General features: G+C 45.7%; 1 protein-coding gene across 7 annotated transcripts in view; it reads right to left on the bottom strand.

The window, feature by feature from the left end:
* The window catches only part of LOC110508149 (polypeptide N-acetylgalactosaminyltransferase 1), a 73,130-nt gene that overhangs the window by 38,077 nt on the left and 14,097 nt on the right, over positions 1–20,956 (bottom strand). For 5 of the 7 annotated variants that reach the window (XR_016492309.1, XR_016492308.1, XR_016492311.1 and 2 more), the window contains exon 2: positions 1,690–1,801. The gene's annotated coding sequence lies outside the window, so the exon portion shown is untranslated. Of the gene's footprint in view, positions 1–1,689; positions 1,802–6,620; positions 6,717–20,956 lie in introns of all 7 variants that reach the window. The other 2 variants (XR_016492312.1, XM_090222611.1) reach the window with 1 other exon arrangement.

The raw sequence follows: 20,956 nt of genomic DNA, 5'->3' as shown, positions 1-20,956 counted from the left end.
GGTAGAGGGAGAGGGAAGGCGGTAGAGGGAGGTAGAGAGAGGGGGAGGGAGAGGGAGGGGGAGGTAGAGGGAGGGAGATAGAGGGAGGGGGAGGGAGGTAGAGGGAGGGAGAGTGAGAGGAGGTAGAGGGAGGTAGAGGGGAAGGGAGGTAGAAGGAGGGGGAGGTAGAGGGGGAGGGAGGTAGAGGGAGGGGGAGGGAGGTAGAGGGAGGGAGGGGGAGAGGGAGGGAGGTAGAAGGAGGGGGAAGGCGGTAGAGGAAGGTAGAGGGGGGAGGTAGAGGGAGGGGGAGGGAGGTAGAAGGAGGGGTAAGGCGGTAGAGGGAGGTAGAGGGAGGGGGAGGGAGGTAGAAGGAGGGGGAAGGCGGTAGAGGGAGGTAAAGGGAGGGGGAGGGAGAGGGAGGGGGAGGTAGAGGGAGGGGGAGGGAGGTAGAGGGAGGGAGGTACAGGGAGAGGGGTAGAGGGAGGGGGAGGGAGGTAGAGGGAGGGAGGTAGAGGGAGGGAGGGAGGTAGAGGGAGTGATAGGGGGAGGGAGGTAGAGGGAGTGAGAGGGAGTGAGAGGGAGTGAGAGGAAGGTAGAGGGAGGTAGAAGAAGGTAGAGGGAGGTAGAGGAAGGTAGAGGGAGGTAGAGGAAGGTAGAGGGAGGTAGAGGAAGGTAGAGGAAGGTAGAGGGAGGTAGAGGTAGGTAGAGGAAGGTAGAGGGAGGTAGAGGGAGGTAGAGGGAGGTACAGGAAGGTAGAGGGAGGTAGAGGTAGGTAGAGGAAGGTAGAGGAAGGTAGAGGAAGGTAGAGGGAGGTAGAGGGAGGTAGAGGGAGGTAGAGGGAGGTAGAGGTAGGTAGAGGAAGGTAGAGGAAGGTAGAGGGAGGTAGAGGAAGGTAGAGGAAGGTAGAGGAAGGTAGAGGGAGGTAGAGGGAGGTAGAGGGAGGTAGAGGAAGGTAGAGGAAGGTAGAGGGAGGTAGAGGGAGGTAGAGGGAGGTAGAGGAAGGTAGAGGGAGGTAGAGGGAGGTAGAGGGAGGTAGAGGAAGGTAGAGGGAGGTAGAGGGAGGTAGAGGGAAGTAGAGGGAGGTAGAGGGAGTGATAGGGAGGTAGAGGGAGGTAGAGGGAGTGAGAGGGAGTGAGAGGAAGGTAGAGGGAGGTAGAGGGAGGTAGAGGAAGGGGTAAAGAGAGAGAAACTGCCCACAAAGGCAAAATAAAAGCACTGTCAAATTGATTACTGATGCAAAGCTTGGCACCAATGCAAAGTGGAATGAAACACTTCAATCTCAATTCACTCAGGCATTTTAGGACTGGAATCAATACACATTACTGTCACTGTGACGGTGTTTCCTAGCACCAACACACACACAACCAGTCTTATAAACCACAACTCCCCTCCTCCCCCTGGCCTCTATGAATCCTGTGTAATTGCTCTTTTAATTGCTCTTGTAATTAGGGCGTGGTGACTACATCTCTGAGGCTTTGCGCACACACACACACACACACACACACACACACACACACACACACACACACACACACACACACACAAGCATCTCTGTGAGCAGTTTGACCCAGCAGACTTCTATCAGCCCCTCTGTGTCATATTGACCTGGTGGAGTCAATGTCGGATGACTACAGTTTAGCCATGTGAAAGCTGTAGTAGTAAAACTAACAGAACTGGTCCTCTCTCACACACACACACACACAGCTGTACCTGTCCTGCTGAGTAAAGGGGTCTCTGGTCCAGATGTACAGAGGCTCCACCAGCAGGGGGAGGAGCTTCAGAGATCCCACTTCCTCCTTCGCTTGTCACTCAAACATGCTCCCTGGAGACACAGAAACACATTGGTCAGTCTTCAAGCAACTCCCTCACACATACAGACACAGACAGTACAGACCTGAGTCCAAGTGTCGCCCCACTGGCAAGACCATGAGAAGACTAGTGTGGTTTAACGTAGAAACAAGACTAACTCGTCAGACTTCAGACCAACAAAGAGGTGTGATGGGTCTGTATCCGGAAACATGTTGCATAAAGCTCACTTCATTCTTCAATGTTAATTCTATTTGTTTCACTGCATCAGGGACAGTGTCCACTGGCGTGTGGTTTACAGCCTTCTACAGTGTGAGAGTTCAGAAGGGCTCAGGAAGCCCCTGTTCAGTGATCTGTCTCTCACTCCTCTCCTCTGTGTGGACACGACATGTTCCTACTCGATGGTTTTCCCATCCTGACCCATCACTCTGGACCCGACCTGGCCCAACCCACCGCCACAGTGTTCCCATCACACCTCAGGGACACACACACGCAGGAGTGACGTCATCCAGAGAGAGAGAACGAACGGCGTCACGGGGAGCGGAAGAGAGATCAGACGGCGTGTCACTCAACAGGCTAACACACACTTCCTTCACCACTTCCCTCTGTGGCAGGAAACGCATCATCACCATCACATCATATCACCTGGCTGTCTATCACTCAGAACATAGAGCAGGATCCAGATCATCTCTGTCATCAGCATTATTCACTGCTCACAGCTTCACAGCCGCCTCAGTATGTCTCACCTCCCAAGACCAATCCTCTATGGTTTCAATGGGCTCAAATATATTTCAATCAAAGAAGACAAATAACATCCAGCCAAAGATGAACCTGTGATGGTACAAAGACACACACACACACACCCCACACACACACACACACACACACACACACACACACGCTACACTGGAGGCTCAAGAACCAGCAGCAGGATGAGAGGCCGGAGTGACGCATGAGGAATGGATTGAGGGAGGGGTGAAGATTCTCAGAGCTGCTCATTTCAGGGGATTAATCTTCTATTTCTGACAAACAGAAATAAACCCCCCCAGAGAAAGAGAGAAAGAGAAAGAGAGACAGAGAGACAGAGAGAGAGAGACAGAGACAGAGAGACAGAGAGCGAGAGAGACAGAGCGAAAGAGACAGAGACTGAGAGACAGAGAGAAAGAGACAGAGACTGAGAGACAGAGGGGGAGAGAGACAGAGAAAGAGAGAGACAGAGAAAGAGAGAGACAGAGGGAGAGAGAGACAGTGAGAGAGACAGTGAGAGAGACAGAGAAAGAGAGAGTAAGAGAGAGACAGAGAGAGAGAGAGAGAATGTCGCCCTCCAGAACCACAGTCTGGTCCTTGGCCTACATACAACCAAGACATCAGTCTGGTCTAGTGGGGCTTTATCCTGACAGAATGTGTGAATGCGAGGCATTGGGTTTCCACTGTAGCAGATAATGTCGTCCTTCAGCGTCTGATGGCAAAGAGATCTCCCACTGGGAACAGACGTCAAGTCAACGTCTATTCCACGTTGGTTCAAAGTCATTTCATTTAAATTATATGGAAACAACGTTAATTCAACCAGTGTGTGCCCAGTGGGCTGTGTGTGTGTGTGTGTGTGTGTGTGTGTGTGTGTGTGTGTGTGTGTGTGTGTGTGTGTGTGTGTGTGTGTGTGTGTGTGTGTGTGTGTAACCCCCTCGACACACACACCATGCTCTGTGATGCAGAGCTAGAAAATGAGTGTTTCAGTTGTAGTGTAATGTGAAGATTAGAGAAGAACAAGCAAGGAGAGCATCTATAAATACACTGCTACACTGCCTGGCAATCATCACCAACCTGCATCCATCCATCCCTCCAGACCCAGGCAGGCAGCACAAAACATCACCCTATCTAGTACCAATGATAGGAGGATGTCCATGCATCTCTCTAATTCTCCCTCCCTCCCTCCCTCCCCCCCATCTTCTCAAGCCAGTGGCTCACTGAATCTCCTGCCAGTTTGCGTTCTCTAGCCCAGTGAGTGTGTGTAGATATGTGTGTGTCTGTCTGTGTAAGTGTGCTTGTGTGGTTTTGTGTGTGTGAGGTCAGGTGTGTGAGGTGTTAATAACAGTGAAGCAGATAGCAGTCACTAGGCTCCTCTCCAAAGCAGACAGCCAGGTCTACCAACAACACATTCCACAGAGAGTAGATAGCTCTAACAGAGAGTAGAGGGTTCTAACAGATAGTAGAGGGTTCTAACAGAGAGTAGAGAGCTCTAACAGAGAATAGAGGGCTCTAACAGACAGTAGAGAGCTCTAACAGAGAATAGAGGGCTCTAACAGAGAATAGAGGGCTCTAACAGAGAGTAAAGGGCTCTAACAGAGAGTAGAGAGCACTAACAGAGAGTAGAGAGCTCTAACAGAGAGTGGAGAGCTCTAACAGAGAGTAGAGAGCCCTAACAGAGAGTAGAGAGCACTAACGGAGAGTAGAGAGCACAAACAGAGAGTAGAGCACAAACAGAGAGTAGAGAGCTCTAACAGAGAGTAGAGAGCTCTAACAGAGAGTAGAGAGTTCTAACAGAGAGTAGAGAGCACTAACAGAGAGTAGAGAGCTCTAACAGAGAGTAGAGAGCTCTAACAGAGAGTTGAGAGCACTAACAGAGAGTAGAGAGCTCTAACAGAGAGTAGAGAGCTCTAACAAAGAATAGAGGGCTCTAACAGAGAGTAGAGAGCACTAACAGAGAGTAGAGAGCTCGAACAGAGACTAGAGGGCTCTAACAGAGAGTAGAGAGCTCTAACAGAGAGTAGATAGCCCTAACAGAGAGTATAGAGCACTAAAGGAGAGTAGAGAGCTCTAACAGAGAGTTGAGGGCACTAACAGAGAGCCTCAAAACATTATATAATGTCTGTCTGACATACTACACACAACATATTACACATTCTCTGCTCTCACACACACACATGGACAAGCGCTTGCACGTGCCACACAGACTGACTTAGCTTTGGGACATACTATGTTCTCTCTCACATCTGCATAAACACAGACCCACGCGCGCGCAGCGGTAAAGAGCATCAACATGCTACAACAACATACATGTTATGTCACCCAAACGCATCAAATGTCACCCCTACGCATCCGCTCAAAACAACATATACTGTCATATAAACACGCTAAAACATAAATAATCAACCGTTAGACGCTCATATGTCACTGAGATGTGATGTTTCCTAAAGGCACTGAGGCGTTCTTCAGACTACATACATGTCATGTGTAGCCCCAGCTCAGTGAGGCAGCCGTCCAGGTGTGACTGTGTCAATGGAAGGTAGAACTAGACGTTAGCTCAACGGGGACTGAGAGACAGAGGTTGGGGGCCGTGTCGGGTGATTATCATGGTGATTAACAGGCCGCTCCAGCTATGCCTGTCAAAACCACAAACCCTGACGCATGCTATGACATCACTCTCTAGAACCCCTCTCCTCCCTTCTTCTCTCCTCTCCTCCATCCCTCCTTCTCTCCTCTCCTCCCTTATTCTCTCCTCCCTTCGTCTCTTCTTCTCTCCTCTCTTCCATTATTCTCTCCTCTCCTCTCTCCCTTCTCTCCTCTCCTACCTTATTCTCTCCTCTCCTCTCCTCCCTTCTTCTCTCCTCTCATCTCCTCTTCTCTCCTCCGTCTAGCCCCAACAGCACTACAGAATCCAGTCTCAGCCAACACCCTCCTTTCCTTTCTCCTCTGCATTCTCTCCTCCTCTCCCACGCTGCCCTGTTTCCATTCTGTCTGTATAAATACCATTCCTGAGGAAGGAGAGAGACAGAGGGGCACACTCGGGGTGTAGGAGTATTTGAAGTGTTAGGATATCAGGAGCGTAGGAGCGTAGAGGACAGTCCTCTCTCCACACACTCGTATGGTACCTTAACACAGATAATAAACAGCTCCACTGTTCTGGAACTAAACATGGTGGAGGAGTTCCATTTCAGCACAGTCAGGCCATTCTGAGCATGTAAAGTCAGCTCAGAATGGCTGTAGAACCCCCCTTCATCCTTCTCTCTCTCTTTCTCTGTCCACAGCCCAGCAACCACTCTTCACAGAACCACCATGGCAACCACACTAGTAGCTGGAAGAGAGAGAGAGAGAGAGCGAGAGAGAGAGAGAGAGAGAGAGAAAGAGAGAGAGAGAGAGAGAAAGAGAGAGAAAGAGAAGAGAGAAGAGAGAGAAAGAGTGGTAGAAGAGGAGATCTGAAAGGAGTTGGCTGTGTAACTGTTGTAGCAACAGCTGTCTGGCCATCAGCAAGCAGTTAGGCCATGGCAGTATGTCTGTTGTGTGTGTGTTGTGGAGGCATGTGTGTGTTCGAGTATGAGCTTGTGTGCCAGCCCAGCTGTCTGTTCACAGTCCACAAGTGTGTGTGTGTGTGTGCGCGCCTGTGTAAGTGTGTGTCAGAGGCTAGCGTATGCCGAAACAGAGAGGTCTCCAAGGACGACATCCTCTGCTCTCAACAACAATGACAATGCCAACACACACACCAGGGTTTCCGTTAGGAAAATGTGGCTCCGGACATTTGACCGGCAGCAAATAATGATTATTTATTTTCAAGGGAAGATCAGCTGTAATACTGCAGATAGAGTGTGGGTTCTTTCAATGTAATTGTCTGTATCATTTCCAATCCCCCAATACTTTTTTTTTTAAACAAACATTCTATTGTATTATGTTCCCTTAACCCTTCCACCCCTGTCCTAATTGGAGTAAATTAATGGACAACAATACTTAGGCTTCTACTTCTAGTTGATACATACTATCTACATTAAACACATGGCACATTTCACACTAGTTATCTATTTATTTTAGTCCCACCCTCAACCCTTCCCATCAACAGCACCCACCTGTAGCACGCTCTCCAGCAGGTATATCTCACTGGTCATCCCCAAAGCCAACACCTCCTTTGGCCGCCTTTCCTTCCAGTTCTCTGCTGCCAATGACTGGAACGAATTGCAAAAATCGCTGAAGTTGGAGACTTATATTTCCCTCACTAACTTTAAGCATCAGCTATCTGATCAGCTAACCGATCGCTGCAGCTGTACATAGTCCATCTGTAAGTAGCCCACCCAATCTCCCTTATTATTTTTTTGTAATAATGACAATTACAACAATACTGAATGAACACTTATTTTAACTTAATATAATACATCAATAAAAGCAATTTAGCCTCAAATAAATAATGAAACATGTTCAATTTGGTTTAAATAATGCAAAAACAAAGTGTTGGAGAAGAAAGTAAAAGTGCAATATGCCATGTAAGAAAGCTAACGTTTCAGTTCCTTGCTCAGAACATGAGAACATATGAAAGCTGGTGGTTCCTTTTAACATGAGTCTTCAATAGTCCCAGGTAAGAAGATTTAGGTTATAGTTATTCTAGGAATTATAGGACTATTTCTCTCTATACCATTTGTATTTCATTAACCTTTGATTAATTTGATTAACCTTTGATTAACCTTTGACTGGATGTTCTTATAGGCACTTTAGTATTGCCAGTGTAACAGTATAACTTCCATCTCTCCTCGCCGCTACCTGGGCTCGAACCAGGAACACATCAACAACAGCCACCCTCGAAGCATCGTTACCCATCGCTCCACAAAAGCTGCGGCCCTTGCAGAGCAAGGGGAACAACTACTCCAAGTCTCAAAGCGAGTGACATGTGAAACACTATTAGCGCGCACCCCGCTAACTAGCTAGCTATTTCACAGCAGTTACACCAGCCTAATCTAGGGAGATGATAGGCTTGAAGTCATAAACAGCGCAATGCTTAAAGCATTGCGTAGAGCTGCTGGCAAAACGCACGAAAGTGCCGTTTGAATGAATGCTAACGAGCCTGCTGGTGCCTACCATCGCTCAGTCAGACTGCTCTATCAAATCATAGACTTAATTATAACATAATAACACACAGAAATACGAGCCTTAGGTCATTATTATGGTCGAATCCAGAAACTATCATTTCGAAAACAAAAAGTTTATTCCTTCAGTGAAATACGGAACCGTTCTGTATTTTTTCTAACGGGTGGCATCCATAAGTCTAAATATTCTTGTTACATTGTACAACCTTCAATGTTATGTCATAATTGCGTACAATTCTGGCAAATTAGTTCGCAACGAGCCAAGCGGCCCAAACTGTTGCATATACCCTGACTCTGCGTGCAATGAACGCAAGAGAAGTGACACAATTTCACCTGGTTAATATTGCCTGCTAACCTGGATTTATTTTAGCTAAATATGCAGGTTTAAAAATATATACTTGTGTATTGATTTTAAGAAAGGCATTGATGTTCATGGTTAGGTACACGTTGGAGCAATGACAGTCCTTTTTCGCGAATGCGCACCGCATCGATTATATGCAACGCAGGACACGCTAGATAAACTAGTAATATCATCAACCATGACCAACTAGTGATTATGATTGATTGATTGTTTTCTATAAGACCAGTTAAATTCTAGCTAGCAACTTAGTTTGGCTTCTTACTGCATTCGCGTAACAGGCGGGCTCCTCGTGAGGCAGGTGGTTAGAGCGTTGGACTAGTTAACCGTAAGGTTGCAAGATTGAATCCCTGAGCTGACAAGGTACAAATCTGTCGTTCTGCCCCTGAACAAAGCAGTTAACCCACCGTTCCTAGGCCATCATTGAAAATAAGAAAGTGTTCTTAACTGACTTGCCTAGTTGTGAAAATATATATTTAAGAATAAAAATAAAAATCGGCGTCCAAAAATACAGATTTACCATTGTTATGAAAACTTGAAATCGGCCCTAATTAATCGGCCATTCCAATTAATCGGCTGACCTCCACTATGAACAGTACCAAAACAAGTGATGTAATGATTCTGTCTCTTCACAGCCAAACCTGGACAACTGGGATGGTTGTATCCCCTCATAACATTCTATTGGTTGTATCCCCCACATAATATTCTATTGGTTGTACCCACATAACATTCTATTGGTTGTATCCCCTCATAACATTCTATTGGTTGTATCCCCACATAACATTCTATTGGTTGTATCCCCACATAACATTCTATAGGTTGTATCCTCCACATAACATTCTATTGGTTGTATCCTCCACATACACTTTCTATTGGTTGTATCCCCCACATAACATTCCATTGGTTGTATCCTCCACATAACATTCTATTGGTTGTATCCCCCACATAACATTCTATTGGTTGTATCCCGCACATAACATTCTATTGGTTGTGTCCCCCACATAACATTCTAGTGGTTGTATCCCCTCATAACATTCTATTGGTTGTATCCCCCACATAACATTCTAGTGATTGTATCCCCCACATAACATTCTATTGGTTGTATCCCCCACATAACATTCTATTGGTTGTATCCCCCACATAACATTCTATTGGTTGTATCCTCCACATACCATCTATTGGTTGTACCCACATAACATTCTATTGGTTGTACCCACATAACATTCCATTGGTTGTATCCTCCACATAACATTCCATTGGTTGTATCCCCACATAACATTCTATTGGTTGTATCCCCTCATGCCATTCTATTGGTTGTATCCCCCACATAACATTCTATTGGTTGTATCCTCCACATACCATCTATTGGTTGTACCCACATAACATTCTATTGGTTGTACCCACATAACATTCTATTGGTTGTATCCTCCACATAACATTCCACTGGTTGTATCCCCACATAACATTCTATTGGTTGTATCCCCTCATAACATTCTATTGGTTGTATCCTCCACATAACATTATATTGGTTGTATCCTCCACATAACATTCCATTGGTTGTATCCCCACATAACATTCTATTGGTTGTATCCCCTCATAACATTCTATTGGTTGTATCCTCCACATAACATTCTATTGGTTGTATCCCCCACATAACATTCTATTGGTTGTATCCCCCACATAACATTATATTGGTTGTATCCTCCACATAACATTCTATTGGTTGTATCCTCCACATAACATTGTATTGGTTGTATCACCACATAACATTCCATTGGTTGTATCCTCCACATAACATTCTATTGGTTGTATCCTCCACATAACATTCCATTGGTTGTATCCCCCACATAACATTCTATTAGTTGTATCCCCCACATAACATTATATTGGTTGTATCCTCCACATAACATTCTATTGGTTGTATCCCCCCACATAACATTCTATTGGTTGTATCCCCCACATAACATTCTATTGGTTGTATCCCCCACATAACATTCTATTGGTTGTATCCTCCACATACCATCTATTGGTTGTACCCACATAACATTCTATTGGTTGTACCCACATAACATTCCATTGGTTGTATCCTCCACATAACATTCCATTGGTTGTATCCCCACATAACATTCTATTGGTTGTATCCCCTCATGACATTCTATTGGTTGTATCCCCCACATAACATTCTATTGGTTGTATCCTCCACATACCATCTATTGGTTGTACCCACATAACATTCTATTGGTTGTACCCACATAACATTCTATTGGTTGTATCCTCCACATAACATTCCACTGGTTGTATCCCCACATAACATTCTATTGGTTGTATCCCCTCATAACATTCTATTGGTTGTATCCTCCACATAACATTATATTGGTTGTATCCTCCACATAACTTTCCATTGGTTGTATCCCCACATAACATTCTATTGGTTGTATCCCCTCATAACATTCTATTGGTTGTATCCTCCACATAACATTCTATTGGTTGTATCCCCCACATAACATTCTATTGGTTGTATCCCCCACATAACATTATATTGGTTGTATCCTCCACATAACATTATATTGGTTGTATCCTCCACATAACATTCTATTGGTTGTATCACCACATAACATTCCATTGGTTGTATCCTCCACATAACATTCTATTGGTTGTATCCTCCACATAACATTCCATTGGTTGTATCCCCCACATAACATTCTATTAGTTGTATCCCCCACATAACATTATATTGGTTGTATCCTCCACATGTCATGTTGTCTTGTCTCTGTCCTTTCCCTTCACCCTGTCTCCCTCTGCTGGTCGTGTTAGGTTACCTTTTCTCCCCCGCTTTCCCCCAGCTGTCCCTTGTCTCCTCTAACTACCCATTCACCCCGTTCCCCACCTGTTCCCTTTTTTCCCTCTGATTAGGTCCCTATATCTCTCTCTGTTTCTGCTCCTGTCCTTGTCGGATTCTTGTTTGTTTGTGTTTCATGCCTGAGCCAGACTATCGTCATGTTTGCTGTAACCTTGTCCTGTCCTGTCGGAATCTGCCGGTCTATCTGAGCCTACCTATGTTTGGTTATTAAAGAAGCTCTGTTTAAGTTAGTTCGCTTTTGGGTCCTCATTTACTCACCATAACAGAAGAATCCGACCAAGAATGGACCCAGCGACTTCGGATCCTCTCCACTCAGCCGTCGAGATCCAGGGAGCGATGCTAGGCAGACACAAGCAGGAATTGTCTGCTGCTCGACATGCCGTTGAGACCCTGGCCACCCAAGTCTCCAACCTCACAGAACAGGTTCACCATCTCCGCCTCGATCCACCGGCCACTTCCAGGGCTTTCGAATCTCCGGAGCCCAGAATCAATAACCCGCCGTGTTACTCTGGGGAGCCCACTGAATGCCGCTCGTTCCTCACCCAGTGTGATATTGTGTTTTCTCTCCAGCCCAACACTTACTCCAGGAGCACTGCTCGTGTCGCCTACGTCATATCTCTCCTTATTGGACGGGCTCGTGAGTGGGGCACGGCAATCTGGGAGGCAAGGGCTGAGTGTACTAACCAGTATCAAGACTTTAAGGAGGAGATGATACGGGTTTTTGATCGATCTGTTTTTGGGGAGGAGGCTTCCAGGGCCCTGTCTTCCCTATGTCAAGGCAATCGATCCATAACAGACTACTCTATTGAGTTTCGCACTCTTGCTGTCTCCAGTGGCTGGAATGAGCCGGCCTTGCTCGCTCGTCTTCTGGAGGGTTTCCGCGCAGAGGTAAAGGATGAGATTCTCTCCCGGGAGGTTCCTTCCAGCGTGGATTCCTTGATTGAACTCGCTATTCGCATTGAGCGACGGGTTGATCTTCGTCACCGAGCTCGTGGAAAGGAGCTCGCGCTCTCCGTCGCCTCCCTCTCCGCATCACTACCATCTTCCTCTGCCGGCTCGGGTGCTGAGCCCATGCAGCTGGGAGGTATCCGCATCTCGACTGAGGAGAGGGAACGGAGAATCACCAACCGCCTCTGTCTCTATTGCGGTTCCGCTGGTCATTTTGTCACTTCATGTCCAGTAAAAGGCCAGAGCTCGTCAGTAAGCGGAGGGCTACTGGTGAGCGCTACTACTCCTGTCTCTCCTTCAAGATCCTGCACTACCTTGTCGGTCCATCTACGCTGGACCGGTTCGTCAGCTTCCTGCAGTGCCTTAATAGACTCTGGGGCGGAGGGCTGTTTTATGGACGAGACCTGGGCTCGGGAACATGACATTCCTCTCAGACAGTTAAAGGAGCCCACGGCCTTGTTCGCCCTGGATGGTAGTCCTCTCCCCAGGATTCAGCGTGAGACGCTACCTTTAACCCTCACTGTTTCTGGTAATCATAGTGAAACCATTTCTTTTTTAATTTTTCGTTCACCTTTTACACCTGTTGTTTTGGGCCATCCCTGGCTAGTTTGTCATAATCCTTCCATTAATTGGTCTAGTAATTCTATCCTCTCCTGGAACGTCTCTTGTCATGTGAAATGTTTAATGTCTGCTATCCCTCCTGTTTCCTCTGTCTCTTCTTCACAGGAGGAGCCTGGTGATTTGACAGGGGTGCCGGAGGAATATCACGATCTGCGCACGGTGTTCAGTCGGTCCAGGGCCACCTCTCTTCCTCCACACCGGTCGTATGATTGTAGTATTGATCTCCTTCCGGGAACCACCCCCCCCCGGGGTAGACTATACTCTCTGTCGGCTCCCGAACGTAAGGCTCTCGAAGATTATTTGTCTGTAGCTCTTGACGCCGGTACCATAGTCCCCTCCTCCTCTCCCGCCGGAGCGGGGTTTTTTTTTGTCAAGAAGAAGGACGGGTCTCTGCGTCCCTGCATAGATTATCGAGGGCTGAATGACATAACAGTGAAGAATCGTTATCCGCTTCCTCTTATGTCTTCAGCCTTCGAGATCCTGCAGGGAGCCAGGTTTTTCACTAAGTTGGACCTTCGTAACGCTTACCATCTCGTGCGCATCAGGGAGGGGGACGAGTGGAAGACGGCGTTTAACACTCCGTTAGGGCACTTTGAATACCGGGTTCTTCCTTTCGGCCTCGCTAACGCTCCAGCTGTCTTTCAGGCATTAGTCAATGATGTCCTGAGAGACATGCTGAACATCTTTGTTTTCGTTTACCTTGACGATATCCTGATTTTTTCACCGTCACTCCAGATTCATGTTCAGCACGTTCGACGTGTCCTCCAGCGCCTTTTAGAGAATTGTCTTTTTGTGAAGGCTGAGAAGTGCACTTTTCATGCCTCCTCCGTCACATTTCTCGGTTCTGTTATTTCCGCTGAAGGCATTAAGATGGATCCCGCTAAGGTCCAAGCTGTCATTGATTGGCCCGTCCCTAAGTCACGCGTCGAGCTGCAGCGCTTTCTCGGCTTCGCGAACTTCTATCGTCGTTTCATCCGTAATTTCGGTCAGGTGGCAGCTCCTCTCACAGCCCTTACTTCTGTCAAGACGTGCTTTAAGTGGTCCGTTTCCGCCCAGGGAGCTTTTGATCTCCTCAAGAATCGTTTTACATCCGCTCCTATCCTTGTTACACCTGACGTCTCTAGACAGTTCGTTGTCGAGGTTGACGCGTCAGAGGTGGGAGTGGGAGCCATCCTTTCTCAGCGCTCCCTCTCTGACGACAAGGTCCACCCATGCGCGTATTTTTCTCATCGCCTGTCGCCGTCGGAACGTAACTATGATGTGGGTAACCGCGAACTGCTCGCCATCCGGTTAGCCCTAGGCGAATGGCGACAGTGGTTGGAGGGGGCGACCGTTCCTTTTGTCGTTTGGACTAATAGGAACCTTGAGTACATCCGTTCTGCCAAACGACTTAATGCGCGTCAGGCGCGTTGGGCGCTGTTTTTCGCTCGTTTCGAGTTCGTGATTTCTTATCGTCCGGGCTCTAAGAACACCAAGCCTGATGCTTTGTCTCGTCTCTTCAGTTCTTCAGTAGCCTCCACTGACCCCGAGGGGATTCTCCCTGAGGGGCGTGTTGTCGGGTTGACTGTCTGGGGAATTGAGAGGCAGGTAAAGCAAGCACTCACTCAAACTCCGTCGCCGCGCGCTTGTCCTAGGAACCTTCTTTTCGTTCCCGTTCCTACTCGTCTGGCCGTTCTTCAGTGGGCTCACTCTGCCAAGTTAGCCGGCCACCCTGGCGTTCGGGGTACGCTTGCTTCCATTCGCCAGCGTTTCTGGTGGCCCACCCGGGAGCATGACACGCGTCGTTTCGTGGCTGCTTGTTCGGTCTGCGCGCAGACTAAGTCCGGTAACTCTCCTCCTGCCGGCCGTCTCAGGCCGCTTCCTATTCCCTCTCGACCGTGGTCTCACATCGCCTTAGATTTTGTCACCGGACTGCCTTCGTCAGCGGGGAAGACTGTTATTCTTACGGTTGTCGATAGGTTCTCTAAGGCGGCTCATTTCATTCCCCTTGCTAAGCTTCCTTCTGCTAAAGAGACGGCACAAATCATCATCGAGAATGTTTTCAGAATTCATGGCCTTCCGTCAGACGTCGTTTCGGACAGAGGTCCGCAATTCACGTCTCAATTTTGGAGGGAGTTTTGCCGTTTGATTGGGGCTTCCGTCAGTCTCTCTTCCGGCTTTCACCCCCAGTCTAACGGTCAAGCAGAACGGGCCAATCAGACTATTGGTCGCATCTTACGCAGTCTTTCTTTTCGCAACCCTGCGTCTTGGTCAGAACAGCTCCCCTGGGCAGAATACGCCCACAACTCGCTTCCTTCGTCTGCGACCGGGCTATCTCCTTTTCAGAGTAGCCTCGGGTACCAGCCTCCGTTGTTCTCATCTCAGTTCGCCGAGTCCAGCGTCCCCTCCGCTCAGGCTTTTGTCCAACGTTGCGAGCGCACCTGGAAGAGGGTCAGGTCTGCACTTTGCCGTTATAGGGCGCAGACTGTGAGAGCTGCTAATAAGCGTAGAACTAAGAGCCCTAGGTATTGTCGCGGTCAGAGAGTTTGGCTCTCCACTCAGAACCTTCCCCTTAAGACGGCTTCTCGCAAGTTGACCCCGCGGTTCATTGGTCCATTCCGTATCTCTCAGGTCATTAATCCTGTCGCAGTGCGACTTCTTCTTCCGCGATATCTTCGTCGCGTCCACCCGGTCTTCCATGTCTCCTGTGTTAAGCCCGTTCTTCGCGCCCCCGCTCGTCTTCCCCCCCCCCCCCCCATCCTTGTCGAGGGCGCACCTATCTACAGGGTCCGTAAGATCTTGGACATGCGTCCTCGGGGCCGTGGTCATCAGTACCTAGTTGACTGGGAGGGGTACGGTCCTGAGGAGAGGAGTTGGGTTCCCTCTCGGGACGTGCTGGACCGTGCGCTGATTGATGATTTCCTCCGTTGCCGCCAGGTTTCCTCCTCGAGTGCGCCAGGAGGCGCTCGGTGAGTGGGGGGGTACTGTCATGTTGTCTTGTCTCTGTCCTTTCCCTTCACCCTGTCTCCCTCTGCTGGTCGTGTTAGGTTACCTTTTCTCCCCCGCTTTCCCCCAGCTGTCCCTTGTCTCCTCTAACTACCCATTCACCCCGTTCCCCACCTGTTCCCTTTTTTCCCTCTGATTAGGTCCCTATATCTCTCTCTGTTTCTGCTCCTGTCCTTGTCGGATTCTTGTTTGTTTGTGTTTCATGCCTGAGCCAGACTATCGTCATGTTTGCTGTAACCTTGTCCTGTCCTGTCGGAATCTGCCGGTCTATCTGAGCCTACCTATGTTTGGTTATTAAAGAAGCTCTGTTTAAGTTAGTTCGCTTTTGGGTCCTCATTTACTCACCATAACACCACATAACATTCTATTGGTTGTATCCCCCCACATAACATTCTATTGGTTGTATCCCCCACATAACATTCTAGTGGTTGTATCCCCCACATAACATTCTATTGGTTGTATCCCCTCATAACATTCTATTAGTTGTATCCCCCACATAACATTCTAGTGGTTGTATCCCCCACATAACATTCTATTGGTTGTATCCCCCACATAACATTCTAGTGGTTGTATCCCCCACATAACATTCAATTGGTTGTATCCCCCACATAACATTCTATTGGTTGTATCCCCACATAACATTCTATTAGTTGTATCCCCCACATAACATTATATTGGTTGTATCCCCTCATAACATTCTATTGGTTGTATCCCCTCATGACATTCTATTGGTTGTATCCCCCACATAACATTCCATTGGTTGTATCCTCCACATAACATTCCATTGGTTGTATCCCCACATAACATTCTATTGGTTGTATCCCCTCATGACATTCTATTGGTTGTATCCCCCACATAACATTCTATTGGTTGTATCCTCCACATACCATCTATTGGTTGTACCCACATAACATTATATTGGTTGTACCCACATAACATTCTATTGGTTGTATCCTCCACATAACATTCCACTGGTTGTATCCCCACATAACATTCTATTGGTTGTATCCCCTCATAACATTCTATTGGTTGTATCCTCCACATAACATTATATTGGTTGTATCCTCCACATAACATTCTATTGGTTGTATCCCCCACATAACATTCTATTGGTTGTATCCCCCACATAACATTATATTGGTTGTATCCTCCACATAACATTCTATTGGTTGTATCCTCCACATAACATTCTATTGGTTGTATCACCACATAACATTCCATTGGTTGTATCCTCCACATAACATTCTATTGGTTGTATCCTCCACATAACATTCCATTGGTTGTATCCCCCACATAACATTCTATTAGTTGTATCCCCCACATAACATTATATTGGTTGTATCCTCCACATAACATTATATTGGTTGTATCCTCCACATAACATTCTATTGGTTGTATCCCCCCACATAACATTCTATTGGTTGTATCCCCCACATAACATTCTATTGGTTGTATCCCCCACATAACATTCTATTGGTTGTATCCTCCACATACCATCTATTGGTTGTACCCACATAACATTCTATTGGTTGTACCCACATAACATTCCATTGGTTGTATCCTCCACTTAACATTCCATTGGTTGTATCCCCACATAACATTCTATTGGTTGTATCCCCTCATGACATTCTATTGGTTGTATCCCCCACATAACATTCTATTGGTTGTATCCTCCACATACCATCTATTGGTTGTACCCACATAACATTCTATTGGTTGTACCCACATAACATTCTATTGGTTGTATCCTCCACATAACATTCTATTGGTTGTATCCCCTCATAACATTCTATTGGTTGTATCCTCCACATAACATTATATTGGTTGTATCCTCCACATAACATTCCATTGGTTGTATCCCCACATAACATTCTATTGGTTGTATCCCCTCATAACATTCTATTGGTTGTATCCTCCACATAACATTCTATTGGTTGTATCCCCCACATAACATTCTATTGGTTGTATCCCCCACATAACATTATATTGGTTGTATCCTCCACATAACATTCTATTGGTTGTATCCTCCACATAACATTCTATTGGTTGTATCACCACATAACATTCCATTGGTTGTATCCTCCACATAACATTCTATTGGTTGTATCCTCCACATAACATTCCATTGGTTGTATCCCCCACATAACATTCTATTAGTTGTATCCCCCACATAACATTATATTGGTTGTATCCTCCACATAACATTCTATTGGTTGTATCCCCCCACATAACATTCTATTGGTTGTATCCCCCACATAACATTCTAGTGGTTGTATCCCCCACATAACATTCTATTGGTTGTATCCCCTCATAACATTCTATTAGTTGTATCCCCCACATAACATTCTAGTGGTTGTATCCCCCACATAACATTCTATTGGTTGTATCCCCCACATAACATTCTAGTGGTTGTATCCCCCACATAACATTCTATTGGTTGTATCCCCCACATAACATTCTATTGGTTGTATCCCCACATAACATTCTATTAGTTGTATCCCCCACATAACATTATATTGGTTGTATCCCCTCATAACATTCTATTGGTTGTATCCCCCACATAACATTATATTGGTTGTATCCCCCATAACATTATATTGGTTGTATCCCCCACATAACATTCTAGTGGTTGTATCCCCCACATAACATTCTAGTGGTTGTATCCCCCACATAACATTCTATTGGTTGTATCCCCTCATAACATTCTATTAGTTGTATCCCCCACATAACATTATATTGGTTGTATCCTCCACATAACATTCTATTGGTTGTATCCTCCACATAACATTCTATTGGTTGTATCCCCCACATAACATTCTATTGGTTGTATCCCCCACATAGCATTATATTGGTTGTATCCCCAGATAATATTATATTGGTTGTACCCACATAACATTCTATTGGTTGTATCCCCAACATAACATTATATTGGTTGTATCCTCCACATAACATTCTATTGGTTGTATCCCCCACATAACATTCTATTGGTTGTATCCCCTCATAACATTCTATTAGTTGTATCCCCCACATAACATTCTATTGGTTGTATCCTCCACATAACATTCTATTGGTTGTATCCTCCACATAACATTCTATTGGTTGTATCCCCCACATAACATTCTATTGGTTGTATCCCCTCATAACATTCTATTAGTTGTATCCCCCACATAACATTCTATTGGTTGTATCCCCCACATAACATTCTATTGGTTGTATCCCCTCATAACATTCTATTAGTTGTATCCCCCACATAACATTATATTGGTTGTATCCCCTCATAACATTCTATTGGTTGTATCCCCCACATAACATTATATTGGTTGTATCCCCCATAACATTATATTGGTTGTATCCCCCACATAACATTATATTGGTTGTATCCCCCCACATAACATTCTATTGGTTGTATCCCCCCACATAACATTCTATTGGTTGTATCCCCTCATAACATTCTATTGGTTGTATCCCCTCATAACATTCTATTGGTTGTATCCCCCACATAACATTCCATTGGTTGTATCCCCACATAACATTCTATTGGTTGTATCCCCCACATAACATTCTATTGGTTGTATCCCCCACATAACATTCCATTGGTTGTATCCCCACATAACATTCTATTGGTTGTATCCCCCACATAACATTCTATTGGTTGTATCCCCACATAACATTCCATTGGTTGTATCCCCACATAACATTCCATTGGTTGTATCCCCCACATAACATTCTATTGGTTGTATCCCCCACATAACATTCCATTGGTTGTATCCCCACATAACATTCTATTGGTTGTATCCCCCACATAACATTCCATTGGTTGTATCCCACATAACATTATATTGGTTGTATCCCCCACATAACATTCTATTGGTTGTATCCCCCACATAACATTCCATTGGTTGTATCCCCAGATAATATTCTATTGGTTGTACCCACATAACATTCCATTGGTTGTATCCCCACATAACATTCCCCACACAACAAGAATTCGGTATAATCATTTCAGTTGAAAAGCTCTAAGCTTTGAATCCAGCGTTGTTTTGTATATCAGTTCATAAACCACGTGCCAAGGAATCGGCACATCGAAAAACTATTTTGCAACCTGTATGGTGGTAACATTGAAATTTTCCAGACATTTAAGTAATTTAACCTGATGAGGGCGTACACCCACAGTGCTCAGGATGACAGAAATCACATTATGTTAATTCATCTTAACAGAACATGCAACTCCAGGATGACACAGCGTCTGTCCTTCCTATCAAATTCTGATACTAATTTGAAGATGTTAGAATAACTGTCCACATTTACTTTTCCTCGGTCAACAAGACCAGTAACGATTATCACTAGCCTGTCAATCTACAATCACCCATAGTAGAAAAGTTGACCTATTCTATTGGTGCAACAAAATAAATAGCCTTTTCAAAACAGACTCTGGGACAGTTGTGGGACGATAGATCCCAAAGCCATACAACCAGTAGGTCTAGGATACACAAACAAAACTTTAAAAAGCAATGAGGCTGATGAAACAGATCAGAACGTTTAGCGTATAATGTTTATAAACTATTATTTCTACACATCATAAGCGCATCAATGCGCACAAGGCAGTAGGTTACGTGCGAATGTTCGTTCAATAATGGAGTTAGCGGGAAAACAGTGCAACGCATATATACGAGAGGTTTGATGTGACAGAGATGAAAATATCTGTCACATGAAATGTAGAAAGACAGGAGCTCTAAAGATGCAACAGCACTTGATTAGCGAATGGGAAGCACGCTTTAATTACCAGTAAAAAAAAAAAAAATAGTAGCTCTTTTTAATTATGGCCATAAAAACAGTTTTTAACACGCGATTGCATTTTGAATTGTTGTGCAATGATTGAGCTTATAAAAGCATGTTTCACTCCAGCAGCAACGAAGGAGCTGTTTGAGGATTGAGGAGCTGTTTGAGGAGCTGTTTGAGGATGGAGGAGCTGTTTGAGGGTTGAGGAGCTGTTTGAGGAGCTGTTTGAGGATTGAGGAGCTGTTTGGGGAGCTGTTTGAGGGTTGAGGAGCTGTTTGAGCTGCTTCCTGTTTACAGAGAGTGGTGACTGCTGAGCAGAGGAAAAGGAACAACATAGACACTGAAACCACATTGACAGACCTGGGCCTACATGTACACCAGTCCACCTACACAAACCAACACCGTCCAGATATCTTGTCCTCTACAGGATATAACCAACTGTAGCTAGTGACAGTCCAGATCTCTTGTAATCTAGCTACAGTAGGTTATATCCTGTAGCCACAGTCCAGATCTCTTGTCCTCTAGCTACAGTAGGTTATATCCTGTAGTCACAGTCCAGATCTCTTGTCCTCTAGCTACAGTAGGTTTTATCCTGCAGTCACAGTCCAGATCTCTTGTCCTCTAGCTACAGTAGGTTATATCCTGTAGTCACAGTCCAGATCTCTTGTCCTCTAGCTACAGTAGGTTATATCCTGTAGTCACAGTCCAGATCTCTTGTCCTCTAGCTACAGTAGGTTATATCCTGTAGTAACAGTCCAGATGTATTAATCCCTCTCG

The sequence above is a fragment of the Oncorhynchus mykiss genome, chromosome 3, assembly GCF_057628025.1.
Source record: "Oncorhynchus mykiss isolate SJ-2025 chromosome 3, ASM5762802v1, whole genome shotgun sequence".
Classification (NCBI taxonomy): Eukaryota; Metazoa; Chordata; class Actinopteri; order Salmoniformes; family Salmonidae; genus Oncorhynchus; species Oncorhynchus mykiss.
This window is presented reverse-complemented; position numbering and strand designations above follow the sequence as displayed.